Source organism: Macaca mulatta, chromosome 1 (assembly GCF_049350105.2).
Source record: "Macaca mulatta isolate MMU2019108-1 chromosome 1, T2T-MMU8v2.0, whole genome shotgun sequence".
In the NCBI taxonomy this organism is placed as follows: domain Eukaryota; kingdom Metazoa; phylum Chordata; class Mammalia; order Primates; family Cercopithecidae; genus Macaca; species Macaca mulatta.
Genome location: NC_133406.1, coordinates 37,378,314 through 37,394,269, shown reverse-complemented (window position 1 = coordinate 37,394,269; position 15,956 = coordinate 37,378,314). Strand labels below are relative to the sequence as shown.

The 15,956-nt window shown below is 36.9% G+C and overlaps 1 protein-coding gene across 11 annotated transcripts in view; it reads right to left on the bottom strand.

Moving 5' to 3' along the window:
- Nucleotides 1-15,956, bottom strand: part of CEP350 (centrosomal protein 350) — a 161,274-nt gene that overhangs the window by 130,090 nt on the left and 15,228 nt on the right. The gene's annotated exons all lie outside the window — the stretch shown is intronic.

Here is a 15,956-nt window from a genome sequence, read left to right as displayed (position 1 = left end):
CATGGGCAGAACCAGGTAGAAGTAATTGGATCGGGGGGCAGTTTCCCCTATGCTATTCTCATGATAGTGAGTCTCATGAGATCTAATGGCTTCATAAGTATCTGGCATTTCCCCTGCTTGCACTCATTCTCTCTCCTGCCACCCTGTGAAGAGGTGCCTTCTGCCATGATTGTAAGTATCCTGAGGTCTCCCCAGCCATGTGGAGCTGTGAACCAATTAAACATCTTTTCTTTATAAATTACCCAGTCTCGGGTAATTTATAGCAGTGTGAGAATGGACAAATATAGTATACAACCAAAAAACTTGTGGAGGCTCGAACTATTTGTACAACCATGTTCAAAGCAGCATTATTCATAGTAGCTAACATGGAAGTAGCCCAACTATCTATCAACAAATGAATGAATAAGCAAAATGACATTTTTATATATAATAGAATATTATTGAGCCTTAAAAGGAAGGAAATCTGATATATGATACAACATGAAAGAATCTTGAGGACATTATACTAAAGTGAAATAAGCCAATCACAAAAAGACAAATACTGTATGATTCCACTTATATGAGACAGTAAGAATAGTCAAAATCATCGAGACAGAAAGTAGAATGGTGGTTGCCAGGGGCTGGGGAAAGAGATGAATGGGAGTTACTGTTTAATGGGTTTCAGTTTTGCAAAATGAAAAGAAGTCTGGAAATGGATGGTGGTGATGGCTGTAAAACAATATGAATGTACTTAACACCACTGAACTGTATACTTAAGAAATGGTTGTAATGGTAAATTTTATGTTATGTATATTTTACCGCAATAAAAAAATGAAAGGAAAAAAATTACGTCACAACTCAAAGGGAAAGATCATGATCTGCCTATGGTTAGACAGCTTAGTGATAAGTCATACTATTTTTTCCTATGAATATAGAGGAACTAGTCTCTTATAAAAATCATGTAACAACACAGAAAGTTTGAAAAATATAAGAAGAAAAACTCATTACTCCCTAAATCCTAATACGATCATTAATAAATAATTTTATTACTATCATCACTGTAACTTCAATTTTGTGCCCTACTTTACCTAACTGCTGGACATTTGTGGTGGTTTTAAAACATATTCAAAATTTGTTTCATACTCCTTTCTTCAAAATGTGGAAATTAATTATTCTCCCATTGAATGTGATGGGACTTAGAGACTTATTTTAAACTAATATCACATGTGATGAAAGTGACAACATGTGACTTCCAAGACTAGGCTATAAAACACATTCCCTTCTCTCTTTATACCTCAAGGATCCAGGTGTCATGTCCTAAGAACAGTCAAACAATCCTATAGATGCCCATGTGGCAAAGAACTGAAGCCGCCTGCCTACAGTTATGTGGGTGAGCTATCCCTTGCAAGTAGATCCTCCAGCCCAAGTCAAATCTTCATAGGACTACAGCTCTACCTGACATCCTGACTGCAACCTCATGACAGACACTGAGCCAAAATCACCCAGATAAGCTGCTCCTGAATTCCTTACATACAGAAAGTGTGAGATCGCAAATGTTTTGTGTTTTAAACTGCTTAAATTGGGGTGGGAGGTTATGAATTACACAACAAGAGATATCCAATACAATATTATGTCCCATTTTCTCTTCTACAAATAATACTGAAATGAACATATTTGTATCTATGAATTTCTGCTTATTTGGATTATTTATCTAGAACAGTATCTGCAAAGTGTGCTAAAACTGAACGAAAGAATGTGAAGAACATGTTGCTCTTGAAACACCATGTCACTGAAATACAATGGGTCTTCCAAGAAGGGCCTACCCATTTCATAAATATCTCAATATTATCTATTCTTTCTACTTTTGCTGATTTAACAGGAAAAAAATGTACGCTTTAATTTGAATTTGGTAGATGCTAGCAGGATAAAACGTTCTGCTCTATATCTTAACCTTAGTGCTTCATTTGTGAATTGTCTTTTCTATCCTTTGCCCACTTACCTACCAGGATCTTAATGTTCTTCTTATCAAGTTGATGAGTTATTTGCCTTACAAATATATTAAACCTGTCATATTTGATAAACATTATTTTCTCCACTTAGTTGTATGCAGAGGCAGTACAGTATGTTGAATATTAAAAACACCAATTTAAATTTAAGGAAAAGAAGGGCTCACCTATTAGGTCAAAATATGTAAAACTAAAAGGTATGGTTAATTTTTAAGGAAGTTAATTTAATCTGATTTATCAGAGTAAATAATCCTGACTTATAAATGTTCCTAGAAAACACCTCAAAAATGTTCTAAAAATGGGGTTGGGCACAGTGGCTCACGCCTGTAATCCCAGCACTTTGGGAGGCTGAGGCGGGTGGATCACCCAAGGTCAGGAGTTCAAGACCAGCCTGGCCAACATGGCGAAACCCAGTCTCTACTAAAAATACAAAAATCAGCCAGGCATGGTGGCGCACATCTGTAAGACCGGCTACTCGGGAGGCTGAGGCAGGAGAACTGCTTGAACCCAGGAGGCACAGGTTACAGTGAGCTGAGATCACACCACTACACTTTAGCCTGGGCAAGACAGCAAGACTCCATCTCAAAAAAAAAAAAAAGTTCTAAAAATAAAATTTTTTCATAGATTATAGAATATGGCTCTAAGAAAAGTAAACAAGTTTTCTGAAAATAGAGGAGCATGGTAGAAAAACAACATTTTATCAACCATAAAACTTTAATCTGCCAACACAGTTTAACAAATTAACTCATTTTGGCCTGGTGCAGTGGCTCATGCCTGTAACCCCAGCACTTTGGGAGACCGCAGCAGGTAGATCATGAGGTCAAGAGATCAAGACCATCCTGGCCAACACAGTGAAACTCCGTCTCTACCAAAAACACAAAAATTAGCCAGGCATGGTGGCAGGTGCCTGTAATCCCAGCTACTCAGGAAGCTGAGGCAGGAGAATTGCTTGAACCAGGGAGTCAGAGGTTGCAGTGAGCTGAGATTGCACCACAGCATTCCAGCCTTGCAACAGAGTAAGACTCTGTCTCAAAAAACAAAACAAAAACAAAAACAAAAAATTAACTCATTTTCCTTTTGATAAAAATATTTTTAATCTAGCCAACTGAAAAATTAAGCAAACATCAGTTATATTACTAGAGTATCTGTCAATGATTAGACAAAAAATTTCTTTGGGCAGACATCTTTTTGCTTTAAAACTAAAATAAGTGCTGAAATATACAGTGATTATCAATTTTCCAATAGAAAGGATAGATTAAATAATCAAAAACTACATATGTGTCCACAACCTCTATGTCTTCTTAGCTAACACTAAGGCTGAGACAGTATAAATGAGTAAACGAGAAAATTTATCTGCTTCAAAATAAATACCCTATTAATGGGCAATCATCTTTAATATAAATGACTAAATATTAGAAGTATGACATTTATGTAAAAGTTCATACTATAATTATAGAATATCTCCCACTAATAATGAGACTGAATTACATCTACATGCAAAAAGATAGCTGAATATCACAAACATGTTGTGAAGAATGCCAGAAACAAGAGTAAAAACCATATAGTTCCATTAAATAAAGTATAAAATAAGCAAAAGGAATCTACAGTGATAGAAGTGAGGACAGTCATCACCCTTGAAGTGGCTAGAGAGGTGGCTGAAATTGGAGCAAGGAAGTTCTGCTAATCTTCATGGATTTGGGTGCTGATTTCAAGGGTACGTTCAGTTTAAGAGACTTTATCAACTTGCACATTTATGTGCTTTTTCAATGTATATTATACTTCAAAGGATTTTCAGATAACATGAATTATGTCCTGTTTTAGGTTGCAGTAGTGCAATCAGGGCTCACTGCAGCCTCAACCTCCTGGGCTCAGGTGTTCCTTCCACCTCAGCCTCCCAATAACTGAGGCTACAGGTGCACACCACCATGCCCGGCTAATTTTTTTTAAATTTTTATAGAGATGAGGTCTCACTATGTTGCCCAGGCTGGCCTCAAACTCCTGGGTTCAAGTGATTATCCCACCTCAGCCTCCCAAAATGCTGGGATCATGGGTGTCAGCCACCACACGCAGCCTATAATTATAGTTCGTTTTTTTTTTTTTTTTTTTTTTTTTTGAGACGGAGTCTCGCTCTGCCGCCCAGGCTGGAGTGCAGTGGCCAGATCTCAGCTCACTGCAAGCTCCGCCTCCCGGGTTCACGCCATTCTCCTGCCTCAGCCTCCCGAGTAGCTGGGACTACAGGCGCCCGCCATCTTGCCCGGCTAGTTTTTTTGTATTTTTTAGTAGAGACGGGGTTTCACCGTGTTCGCCAGGATGGTCTTGATCTCCTGACCTCGTGATCCACCCGTCTCGGCCTCCCAAAGTGCTGGGATTACAGGCTTGAGCCACCGCGCCCGGCCTATAATTATAGTTTTAAATCAGTTTTGTGGTATCTATTCTCATGAAGCACCTCAATTTGCCAATAACCTACCTTTTAAATCTTTGATTATCCCATGTCCTGTAAGTGAATATTTTAAATATAATGTATTTAAGTTGGTCTGTTCTTTATATAAGAATACATTTTTTAAATCACCATTCTTGTAGAAATTGAAAATAGAATTAGTGAAAAAAGTGTAATAAAAAACTTACTTATAGGCCGGGCGCGGTGGCTCAAGCCTGTAGTCCCAGCACTTTGGGAGGCCGAGACGGGCGGATCACGAGGTCAGGAGATCGAGACCATCCTGGCTAACACGGTGAAACCCCGTCTCTACTAAAAAAATACAAAAAACTAGCCGGGCGCGGTGGCAGGCGCCTGTAGTCCCAACTGCTCGGGAGGCTGAGGCAGGAGAATGGCGTAAACCCGGGAGGCGGAGCTTGCAGTGAGCTGAGATCCGGCCACTGCACTCCAGCCTGGGCGGTAGAGCGAGACTCCGTCTCAAAAAAAAAAAAAAAAAAAAAACTTACTTATAATAATAAGATGATCTATCAAAAGGTTTACTATCTTTAAAGTGCAACTCTCAATTTGCATAAGGCCTTTTTCCCAACCACTTTTAAGTGTTTACCAAGTCAAATAGATTATTCAAGATCACTTCCTGGGGAATAATGAAAGCACCTTCCCAGTTAAATCTTTTAGAGATATCATGACAATAACCTTATTCAACACTCATATGGAAAACTTGGATTTATTTATTTGTTGGACATTTATGTATTATCTTTTGTCTACTTAATTTGCCAAGAATTAAGAGATGAACAAAAATTCACCAGAACTACTGAATTTTTGTCCATTTCATATTTCTAAAATACTTAACTCCTAAATAACTTGATATCATTATTTGGCATATAACAACAGTTCATGGTTGGCCAGGCGCGGTGGCTGAAGCCTGTAATCCCAGCACTTTGGGAGGCCGAGACGGGCGGATCACGAGGTCAGGAGATCGAGACCATCCTGGCTGACACGGTGAAACCCCGTCTCTACTAAAAAAAAATACAAAAACTTAGCCGGGCGAGGTGGCGGGCGCCTGTAGTCCCAGCTACTCGGGAGGCTGAGGCAGGAGAATGGCGTAAACCCGGGAGGCGGAGCTTGCAGTGAGCTGAGATCCGGCCAGTGCACTCCAGCCTGGGCGACAGAGCGAGACTCCGTCTCAAAAAACAAACAAACAAACAAACAAAAACAGTTCATGGTTATGCTGTCAATGGATTTTATATTTCATCAATAAAAAATGACTCTGTTTATCCCTAAAGAAATGTGTTTTAGTATTTAATTCTACTTTGCATGCTATTAATAAAAAGCAAACATTGCTTTATTGCATCTGCCCTATCCTTTTAATTTTAAGCTTTCTGGATCACTTTCTTTTAAACATATATTGTATTAAAGATTTTTTTAACCCAATGTAATAATATTTGTCTTTTAAGACTAAGAATGAGGAAAGTAAACTTGCATATCAACAGCTTGTACTAACAATGTTTTTTGAGTACCTACTTTGTGCAAAGCATTGTGTGTTACTAAAAAAAAACTAAAAAGAAATGGTCCTTACAGATGAAAAAATAAGAGAGAGAGACAGAGAGAGAAAAACGGTTCTGACCTCTACAATCTCACAATGTAGTACAAGTATTCTTAACCTAGTAATCCATGAATGAGGTTTTCCTCTAAGATCTGAAACAAGACAAGGATGACCACTTTTACCACTTTTGTTCAACACAGTTCTGGAAAACTTAGCCACAGTAATTAGGCAAGAGAAAGAAACAAAGGGCATCCAAATTGCAAAGGAGGAAGTCAAACAGTCCCTGTTTTCAGACAATATAATCATACATATAGGAAATCCCAAAGACTCCAGCAAAAAAAACTATTAGAACTAATAAATGAATTCAGTAAATTCGTAGGATACAAAATCAACATACAAAAATCAGTAGTGATTCTAAACATAAATAATGAACTACCTTAAAAAGAAATCAAGAAAGCAATCCTATCCACAGTAACTACAAAAAAAAAAAAAAAAAAATCTGGCTAGGAATAAGTTTAACCAAGGAAGTAAAAAATCTCTACAAAGGAAACTGTAAAACACTGATGAAAAAAGTTAAAGACACACAAAAAAGAAAAACATCCTGTGTTCATGAACTAGAAAAATTAATATTGTTAAAATGATCATACAACCCAAAGTGATCTATAGGTTCAATACAATCCCTATCAAAATACCAGTGGCATGCTTCACAGAAATAGAAAAAACAATCCTGAAATTCATATGGAACCACAACAGACACCAAATTCCCAAAGCAATCCAAAGCAAAAAAAATAAACCTGGAAGCATCACACTACCAGATTTCAAAATATACTACAAAGCTACAGTAACAAAAACAGCATGGTACTGCCATAAAATCAGACATACAGACCAATGGAACAGAATAGAGAACATCCATGTATTTATAGCCAACTAATTTTTTACAATGGTGCCAAGAACATTCATTGGGGAAAGGATAGTCTCTTCAATAAACAGTGCTGGGAAAACTGAATATCCATATGCAGAAGAATGAAAACAGACCCCCATCTCTCACCCTACACAAAAATCAACTTGAAATGGATTAAAGACTTAAATATAAGACCCCCAAAACTACAAAATAATTAGAAGAAAACATAAGGGAAACAAACAGTTCAGAGCATTGGTCTGGTAAAAGATTTTATGAATAAGACCCCCAAAAGCACAAGAAACAAAAGCAAAAATTAACAAATTGCATTATATCAATCTAAAAAGCTTCTGCACAGCAAAGGAAACAATCAACAGAACAAAAAAACAACCTACAAAATGGGAGAAAATATCTGCAAACTACTCATCTGTCAGGGAATTGATATCTAGAACATACAGAACTCATACAACTTAAGAGCAAAAAAAAAAAAAAAAAAAACACCCCAAATAATCTAATTAAAAATGGGCAAATACAAATGGTGAAGAAACATGTTTTTAAAAAGCTCAACATCACTAAACATCACGGAAATGCAAATCAATACCACAATATCATCTCACTCCAGTAAGAATGGCTATTACCAAAAAGACAAAAAACAACAAATGCTAGCGAGGATATACAGAAAAAGGAACTCTTATATACTATTGGTGGGAATGTAAACTAGTATATCCACTATGGAAAACAGTATGGAGATTCCTCATAAAACTACAAATAGAACTGTCATATGATCCAGCAATCCCACTACTGCATATTTATCCAAGGGAAAGAAAATCAGTATACTGAAGAGCTATCTGCACTTCCATGTTTATAGCAGCATTATTCACAATAACCAAGAAATGGAAACAACCAAGTGTCCGACAACAGATGAACAGATGAAGAAAATATAGAACTACATCCTGTCTATAAGAGACTCACTTTAGATCTAATGACAAAAATAGACTGAAGTTAGCAGGATGAAAAAAGAAACTGCATGTAAACAGTAACCAAATGAGAACATGGGAGGTCACAATTATATTAGGCAAAATACACTTTAAGTCAAAACCATTCACATTTCCATAAAAAAGAAAAGAAAAAACATATATACACAATGGAATACCATTCAGCCTTAAAAAGAAAAAAATTCTGTCATTTACAACAACATGGATGAGCCTGGAGGACGAATATGTTAAGTCAATAAGCCAGGAACAGAAAGTTAAACACAGCATGTTCTCATACCTATGCAGAAGCTCACAGAAGAGCTCTTCTCATAGAAGAGTAGAACAGAGGTTAGTAGGGACTGGGAGGGGAGTTAAGGGCGCTTAGGAGAGATTTGTTAAAGGATACAAAATTATAGCTAGATAGAAGGAGTAAGTTCTAGTGTCCTATAGCACTGTAGGATGGCCATAGTTAACGATAACATATTGTGTATTTTCAAGTAGACAGAAGACAAGATACTGAACGTCCCCAACACAAACAGGTGATAAATATTTGAGATGATGGATATGCTAATCACCCTGATCTGATCACTATACATTGTATCAAAACATCACTATTGCCCCATGAATATGTACAACAATTGTGTCAATTTAAATTTTTTTTAATTTAAAAGATAAAGTTAAGCATTCTATCATATAGTAATAAGCTTGTCACAACATTCTACTTCCATAATGGAAGACAGCCAAAGTTCTCTGTATAGTCATGCCCATGCAATGATGTTTTGGTCAACACAAACCACATATATGACAGTGGCCCCTTAAAACTATATTGGAGCTGAAAAATTTCTATCGCCTAGTATTTACTATACCATATTTTTATTGTTATTATAGAGTGTGCTCCTGCTATTTACTAAAAAATAAAAATACATATTTTACAAATATTTTATTTTGAAAAATATTTTTAAAGCATAAAAAGTAAAAACATAAAAATAAAATTTAAATTGAACAAAAGCTTACAGAATAAGGATATAAACTATTGCTGTACAGCTGTATATTTGTTTTAAGCAAAGAATTATTACAAAAGAGTCAAAAAGTTTTAAAAGTTTATAAAGTAAAAAAAGTTACAGTAAACTAAGCTTATAACTGAAGAAAGATTTTTAAATCAACTTAGTGTAGCCTAAGTGCACAGTGTTTATAAAGTCTACAGTAGTGTACAGTAATGTTCTAAGCCTTCAATAGCCTGTTGGACTGCTTTATTTTCTGAGGCTTACTGTCTGCCAAGGTCTAAATTTAAATAATTTTCAATTATCAGAAAACAGCTTTCTTCTTCACATCAAGTGACATAAGAAATAATATAATAAAACACCCATGTACCTACCTCTCAGTTTAAGAAATAAACTATTACCAATTTGGCTGGGGTCCTCTGTGTATCTCTACTCATACTCATCTCTCCCCCCTCATCCAGAAAGAATAACCTCTAGGCTGAACTCAGCATTTATCATGTTTACCTTCCTTCAACTCTAACATTTTTCAGAAGTCAAAAAGGCCACCTTCCCACTAGGCACAAAACAACTGATCACAAATTATGCCTTCAAAATGTTCCCATAAAGCTTTGTTAAATGAAACTGTGTAAATACTAAAGACATCAATCACTGTGTTTAGCCTACCAATAGTCCTTTTCTCTAAGGAATTACCCCTACCCACTACTGTGATCCACAAAGATCTGCCCCTCACTCCAGCTCTAGCTGATTGGATAAGGACTAAGGAAGTGACTTGAAAGCATCCTATCCGGTCCCCGGAAAAAGAGACTGCAGAGTTTTGGAATTGAAAGGATAAGCAACTGACCCATGAGCTATAAGGAGCCAAGCTGAAAAATACAACGAAAAACAAAGAGGAAAATCAAAGAAAAACAAATTTTTAAAAAGTGGCCACGAAAGGAAAAAGTGGTCTTGTTCTTGACAATTTTCCAGTTCCCGTAACACTAGTACCTCATTTTCTGCTCTTGCATTCTTGGATGCCTTTCTCTAATTTCCCTTTATTTGAGTTTCCTCACGGGGGGGAAAAAAAGATAAAAACCTACAGAAAAAGAGGATCCAACAAAATAATCATTCATTTCAAACCTCTAAATCATGTACTTAAGAGGGGAAAAAAGCTATTAATGAAAAATATATTTGAAATTCATTTCCTGTATTTCATTTCTTATATTTCTTATATTCATATATTTCTTAATACATTTTTTGTAGCATACTGGAAATGAATCTCAAATATACTACACAAAATGTGTTAAGAAATGTACTGTTTTAAAGAGAGAGAATACAGAAAATACCCCAAAATGAATGACAGTTCCTCTCACAGATATGTGCAGGGTTTTCTCTGGTCATCAGAAAATGTTTTTTTTTTAAGCCCACTGACAAAATGTTGCCTTTATCTTTCACTTTGTTATGAACAGTTCTTCAACTAAAAAGTCCATATTTTTTAAACCAAAAATTGGAGCATAGTCTAAAAAGCTGTATTTTTTTCTGATTTACAGGTTTATTCTTACTAAAGTCTTAGAAAAGCCTAAACATTAAAAAAGAATTGTATCTGTCTAGAAAACCTAGGAAATATGCCTACATTCTAGTAATACAATTTTCCAGTCAACAGGCATTACAACACTAAGTTATTAATATTTGGGATCTTAAACTTTCACCTTAAAACTCTCACTACTTTTGGGATTCGTAAAACATATTTTTCCTGTTTCCCTTGCCTCTTGATTGTTTTATCTCTTACCTCTCAACTCCTGATGGGTTCTCTACTTCTGTCTAATTTATCAATGGTAACATTTCCAAGGCTTTTTCCTAGGCCTCTTCTTCTCTAGCTCCTTCTCCCCAGGCAACCTCACATACTTTCATGGCTTTAACTATTTCCTAAATGTTATATTTCTTCCTCAGATCTATTTCTGAGCTCTAGATGCAAGTTTTCTGTCTATTTGATGTCTATCTCCAAGTACCATTGGCACCTCAAATTTTTCATGTTCAAAACCAAATTCATTATCATCTATCTTCAAAATTTTCTTCTTGTACTCTTAATAAATTGGATTAACACGCATCTAGCTCATCTTTGACATTCCTATCTCTCCCACATTCCATCATATATTTAGTTACCATATCATTTATACCTTTAAGTTGTTTATCTATTATGATATGTAAAATATGCCTCATACATAAAGCTGTTTGTAAAAAAAAAATTTAAGATGTTTCTCTAATTTTTCTTTCTTCCCCTTGCCTCTGTTCAAAGCATCATCTTTAGCTTAAATTATGGTAAAAGCTTCCTAAATTATCCTGCTCCTAAATCCATTCTCCATACTGCAATCTAAGTTATCATTCTAAAACAGAACCTAGCAATTCTGATTTTATAACTCTTCAATGACTATCATTTATGGGACAGAGCTCCAAACTCCTTAGCATGATGGACACTTGGGGACCTTCACAACATTAATTTACAGTCTCACCTTTTTATTTTTATTTTTTTTTAAGCAAAACTGTGTAACTACTTTCCTGTCGAATAGGTATATCTAGAGTACATTCTTTGAATATCCAGAACATTTCATTATCTCCACACTGTCTTTTCCTAAATTTTCTCTGGCAAGAATGCCCTTCAAAGCCAAACTCTAATGTCATCTCCTTAAATCTTTCCCAAACTGGCTCTTAATAAAATTAGTACTTCAATTAGTACTTCTCTGTTTCCTATAGTACTTTTTTCATTTTTTCCTTTTCTTTTTTTTTCTTTTTTAGAGACAGGGTCTTGCTGTGTCACCCAGGCTGGAGTACAGTGGTGCAATCATGGTTCACTGTAGCCTGAAACTCTTGGGCTCAAGCGATCCACCTGCCTCAGCCTCCTGTGTTGCTAGAACTACAGGCATGTGCCACCATGTACAACTAATTTACCTTATTTTTTTTAGAGACAGGTCTCTTTTGTTGCCCAGGCTGTTCTTCAAATCCTGGCCTCAAGCAATCCTCCTGCCTTGGCCTCCCAATGCACTGGGAATACAGGCATGAGCTACCATGGCTGGCCTCTGTTCATTTTTCATAGTTCTTATCATTATATACACATACACACATACATACATTATACATAATTCATTCATTCCATGAACATTCATTGAGCACTTAAGGCTCACAATCAAGTAAAGGAGATACACACATAAACAAATAGTATACAATATAATAAGTGCTATAATAGAGTTACAAATAGCATATATGTATCAGTCTCCCCACAAGGTTGTGTGGTCCTTAAGGACTGTATCTTCTTACTCATCTAGAGATCAACAGAACCTTCAATGAACAAATGAACAAACGACAGCATTAGAAGCTGTTATGAGCTCCATTTAAACAGAAAAAAATAAAGGAGAATCAAAGGCAGGTCTGCCAGTGGAAGGATGAGGTATGATGGGTCAACAGCAGTGTTAAGAAACATGATCTCAGAAGCAGAAGAGGCAGTTAAAGGGCCAGGCTGCAAAACCACTCATAAGAAAGAAAGAGGAACAATTAACATATTTATCACTATGGCAGTAAATGAGGGAGGAAAAAAGAAACTGAAAAAATATAAAATGAAAAGAAATGAAAAATAAGGAAATGAAATTCACATACTATTTTGCAAGTAGCCTGTAAGAATATATAGCAAAACAAACTACAAGGAACACACACAAAAAATTTGACCTGCTGATAACGGCAAAGAAAAGCGCTACAGGTAGTCACATAAGCTAAATATATGATGTCATGGAAATATTGGGAGCCATTTGATAAAAGTATGTCATCATTAATGTGCAATAAATCAGAAAACTGGAGTAAAAGATAATGCTACTGCTCTATCACCAAGTAAAAGCCTAATTATGATTACACTAAAAAAAAGTATAATAAATACATATAAATGCTACTAGATACTCATTTATGCACTCACTGACACGAACAGGGTGATTAACAGTTAAACTGGAATAATGAAACATTGCCATCTAGATTCACTGAACAGCAGAAACTACTCAGAAGGAAAGACATTTCTCTCAGCCACCCACTCAAAGCAAACACTGACTACTAGGTCTATGGCTTCAACCTTACAAAAAACGTCAGTGTTTCTTAAAAGGGAATAATGTACGTAGATTATTTGCAGAAATTACTAGAGGGGTACCACTGCTAATTATTAGCTACAACTTAGCAAACATATTTGCCTTGTTAAAAATTTTGTGCCTAATGGGGCCGAGTGCGGTGGCTCACACCTATAATCCCAGCACTTTGGGAGGCCAAGGTGCGCAGATCATGAGGTCAGGAGATCGAGACCATCCTGGCTCACACAGTGAAACCCTGTCTCTACTAAAAATACAAAAAATTAACCGGGCATGGTGGCAGGCGCCTGTAGTCCCAGCTACTCGGGAGGCTGAGGCAGGAGAATGGAGTGAACCCAGGAGGCGGAGCTTGCAGTGAGCCGAGATCACACCACTGCACTCCAGCCTGGCAACAGAGTGAGACTGTCCCAAAAATACACTCAGTGTACATTTAGACTCTTGACTCTTCAAGCAATTCCAATGTGGTTGCCATCCCCATTTCTCCACAACTCTCGTTAAAATCACCAAAACCTCTTCATCTCCAAATCTAATGGGTCTTTTCAATCCTCAATCTACTTGACCTTGACCTCCTGGCAGCTTCACTACAACTAACCATTCTCTAAAAACACTCTTTTCAGCCGGGTGCGGTGGCGCGTGCCTGTAATCCCAGCTACTCAGGAGGCTGAGGCAGGAGAATCGCCTGAACCAGGGAGTTGGAGGTTCCAGTGAGCTGAGATCGCATCACTGCACTCCAGCCTGGGTGACACAGCGAGACTCCATCTCAAAAAAACAAAACAACAACAACAAAAAAAAAACAGCACTCTTTTCCCTTGACTTCTATACACTACACTCCTTTCTCAGTCTCCTTTACTAGCTAGTCTTTCTCTATATGCCTTTTAAACCTTGAAGCTCAGAAGGATGTGACCAGCTTTTTTGCTTCTAACACTATACTCTCTCGCTGGGCAACCTCACTCTTGCAAAAGGCTTTCAAAACCACCTACATGCCAATGACTACCAAAACACCAGATTTTACCTCTGATATCCTAACCCACATATCAAACTGCTTATTTAGAAATCTGAAAGGCACATCAAACTCACCATCTCCAAATGCCAGCTCATGATTATCCCACAAAAAACAAATGAGGTATTCCTTATCTCAGTAATCTAGCTGCATAAACCAGAAACAACTACAAGAAAAGGTGACCTCAAGAAGAGATGACCATATGACCTGTAAGGTTCTTTTCTACTCTGAATTTATAATCTGTACTACCAGTTCTCAAAGTGTGGTTCATGGATCTTTGAGGGTCTCTCACACTCTTTCAGGAAGCGTCTTTGAAATCAAAACTATTTCCATAATAATATTAAGACTTTGTCTTTTTAATTCTCATTCTCTTATGAATGTATAATGGAGTTTTCCAAAGACCACATGACATATGATATCACAGCAGACTGAATGCAGACAGAAGCAGATATGAGAATCCAGATGTCTTCTATTAAACCAGACATTAAAAAGAGTTGAAAAACGTCAAACAATGCCACTCACTGCTTTTTACTGTTGAGATACAGGTAGTTATTTTTCATTTAAAAATGTTAAGCCCAGGTGCAGTGGGTCAGGCCTGTAATCCCAGCGTTTTGGGAGGCCAAGATAGGAGGATTGTTTGAGTCCAAGAGTTCAAGACCAGCCTGAACAACATAGTGAGACCCAGTCTCTACAAAAAAAATTTATTTTAATTACCCAGGTGTGGTGGCACGCACCTGTAGTCGCAGCTACTAAGAAGGTTGAGGTTGGAGGATCACTTGAGCCTTAAAGGTCAAGACTGCAGTGAGCTATGACTGCACTAATGCACTCCAGCCTGGGCAACGGGGTGAGACCCTGTCTTAAAAACAAAACAAGACAGGGCACAGTGGCTCATGCCTATAATCTCAGCACTTTGGGAGGTCAAGGCAGGCAGATCACCTGCGGTCAGAAGTTCGAGACCAGCCTGGCCAACATGGTGAAACCCAGTCTCTACTAAAAATACAAAAATTAGCCGGGTGTGGTGGCATGCGCCTGTAGTCCCAGCTACCTGGGGGGCTGAGGCAGGAGAATTGCTTAAACCCGGGAGGCAGAGGTTGCAATGAGCCAAGATTGCGCCACTGCACTTCAGCCTGGGTAACAGAGCAAGATTTGGTTTCAAAAAAAAAAGAAAACAACAGCAACAACAGAAAGTTATTATTTTAACATGCAATATGTTTATCATTATTTTAAATAAACAAGTACATTGAAAATTTCAAATATAGTAAACATCAATAGAGAAATCCCACATGAACAAAATCTTTTTGAGTCTTTCATAACTCAAGTGCATGAGGCGGTCTTAATACCAAAACATTTGCGAAACAATGATCTATACCTGTGGTGTGTATACACAAGTAAGATATAAGATGACATTGTGAAATAGCCAATTCTCAATTATCTTCTAACAGCAAATTTTTGTTTCACATGTATTGAGAGTGTTTTCATTCAATCACATAGTTTCATTTTGCTCAATATTTATTGGCCTCCTACTAAGTGCCAGGCATTAAGGGATAAAAGATGAAAAAAAATGACTTCATTCTGGCTCTTAGAGAGAATATTTCCCATACTTTTGCTACATTTCAGTTCTCTCATCTATATCAGATCCTATATAACAATCAACTCTGCCTGAAAGGTTAAGAAAAAGACGAGTCTGCAATATTCCTACTATCTATCCTCAACATAAAATGGACAAATAGTAAATTTAGTAAGGACCAGCAGACAAAAAAGTGGAAAATACTCAGTTATAACTCAGATCTATTACACTGTTCCAAGTAAATTCCAGAATAACCAACACTCCCATAACATAGTCTAATATACCACTAACCTGAGAATTTAGCCTGACATGTTTCTACTTATAAAATATAAACCTCAACAACTACTTTTACAAAAACTGAGTGACTTACTGTAATCCAGGAAATCCAGAAGATACTATGTAACATTAGTACTACTTTGGCCTTTGCAGCATAGGAGGCAGAGTAAGGATAAAAGAGAAC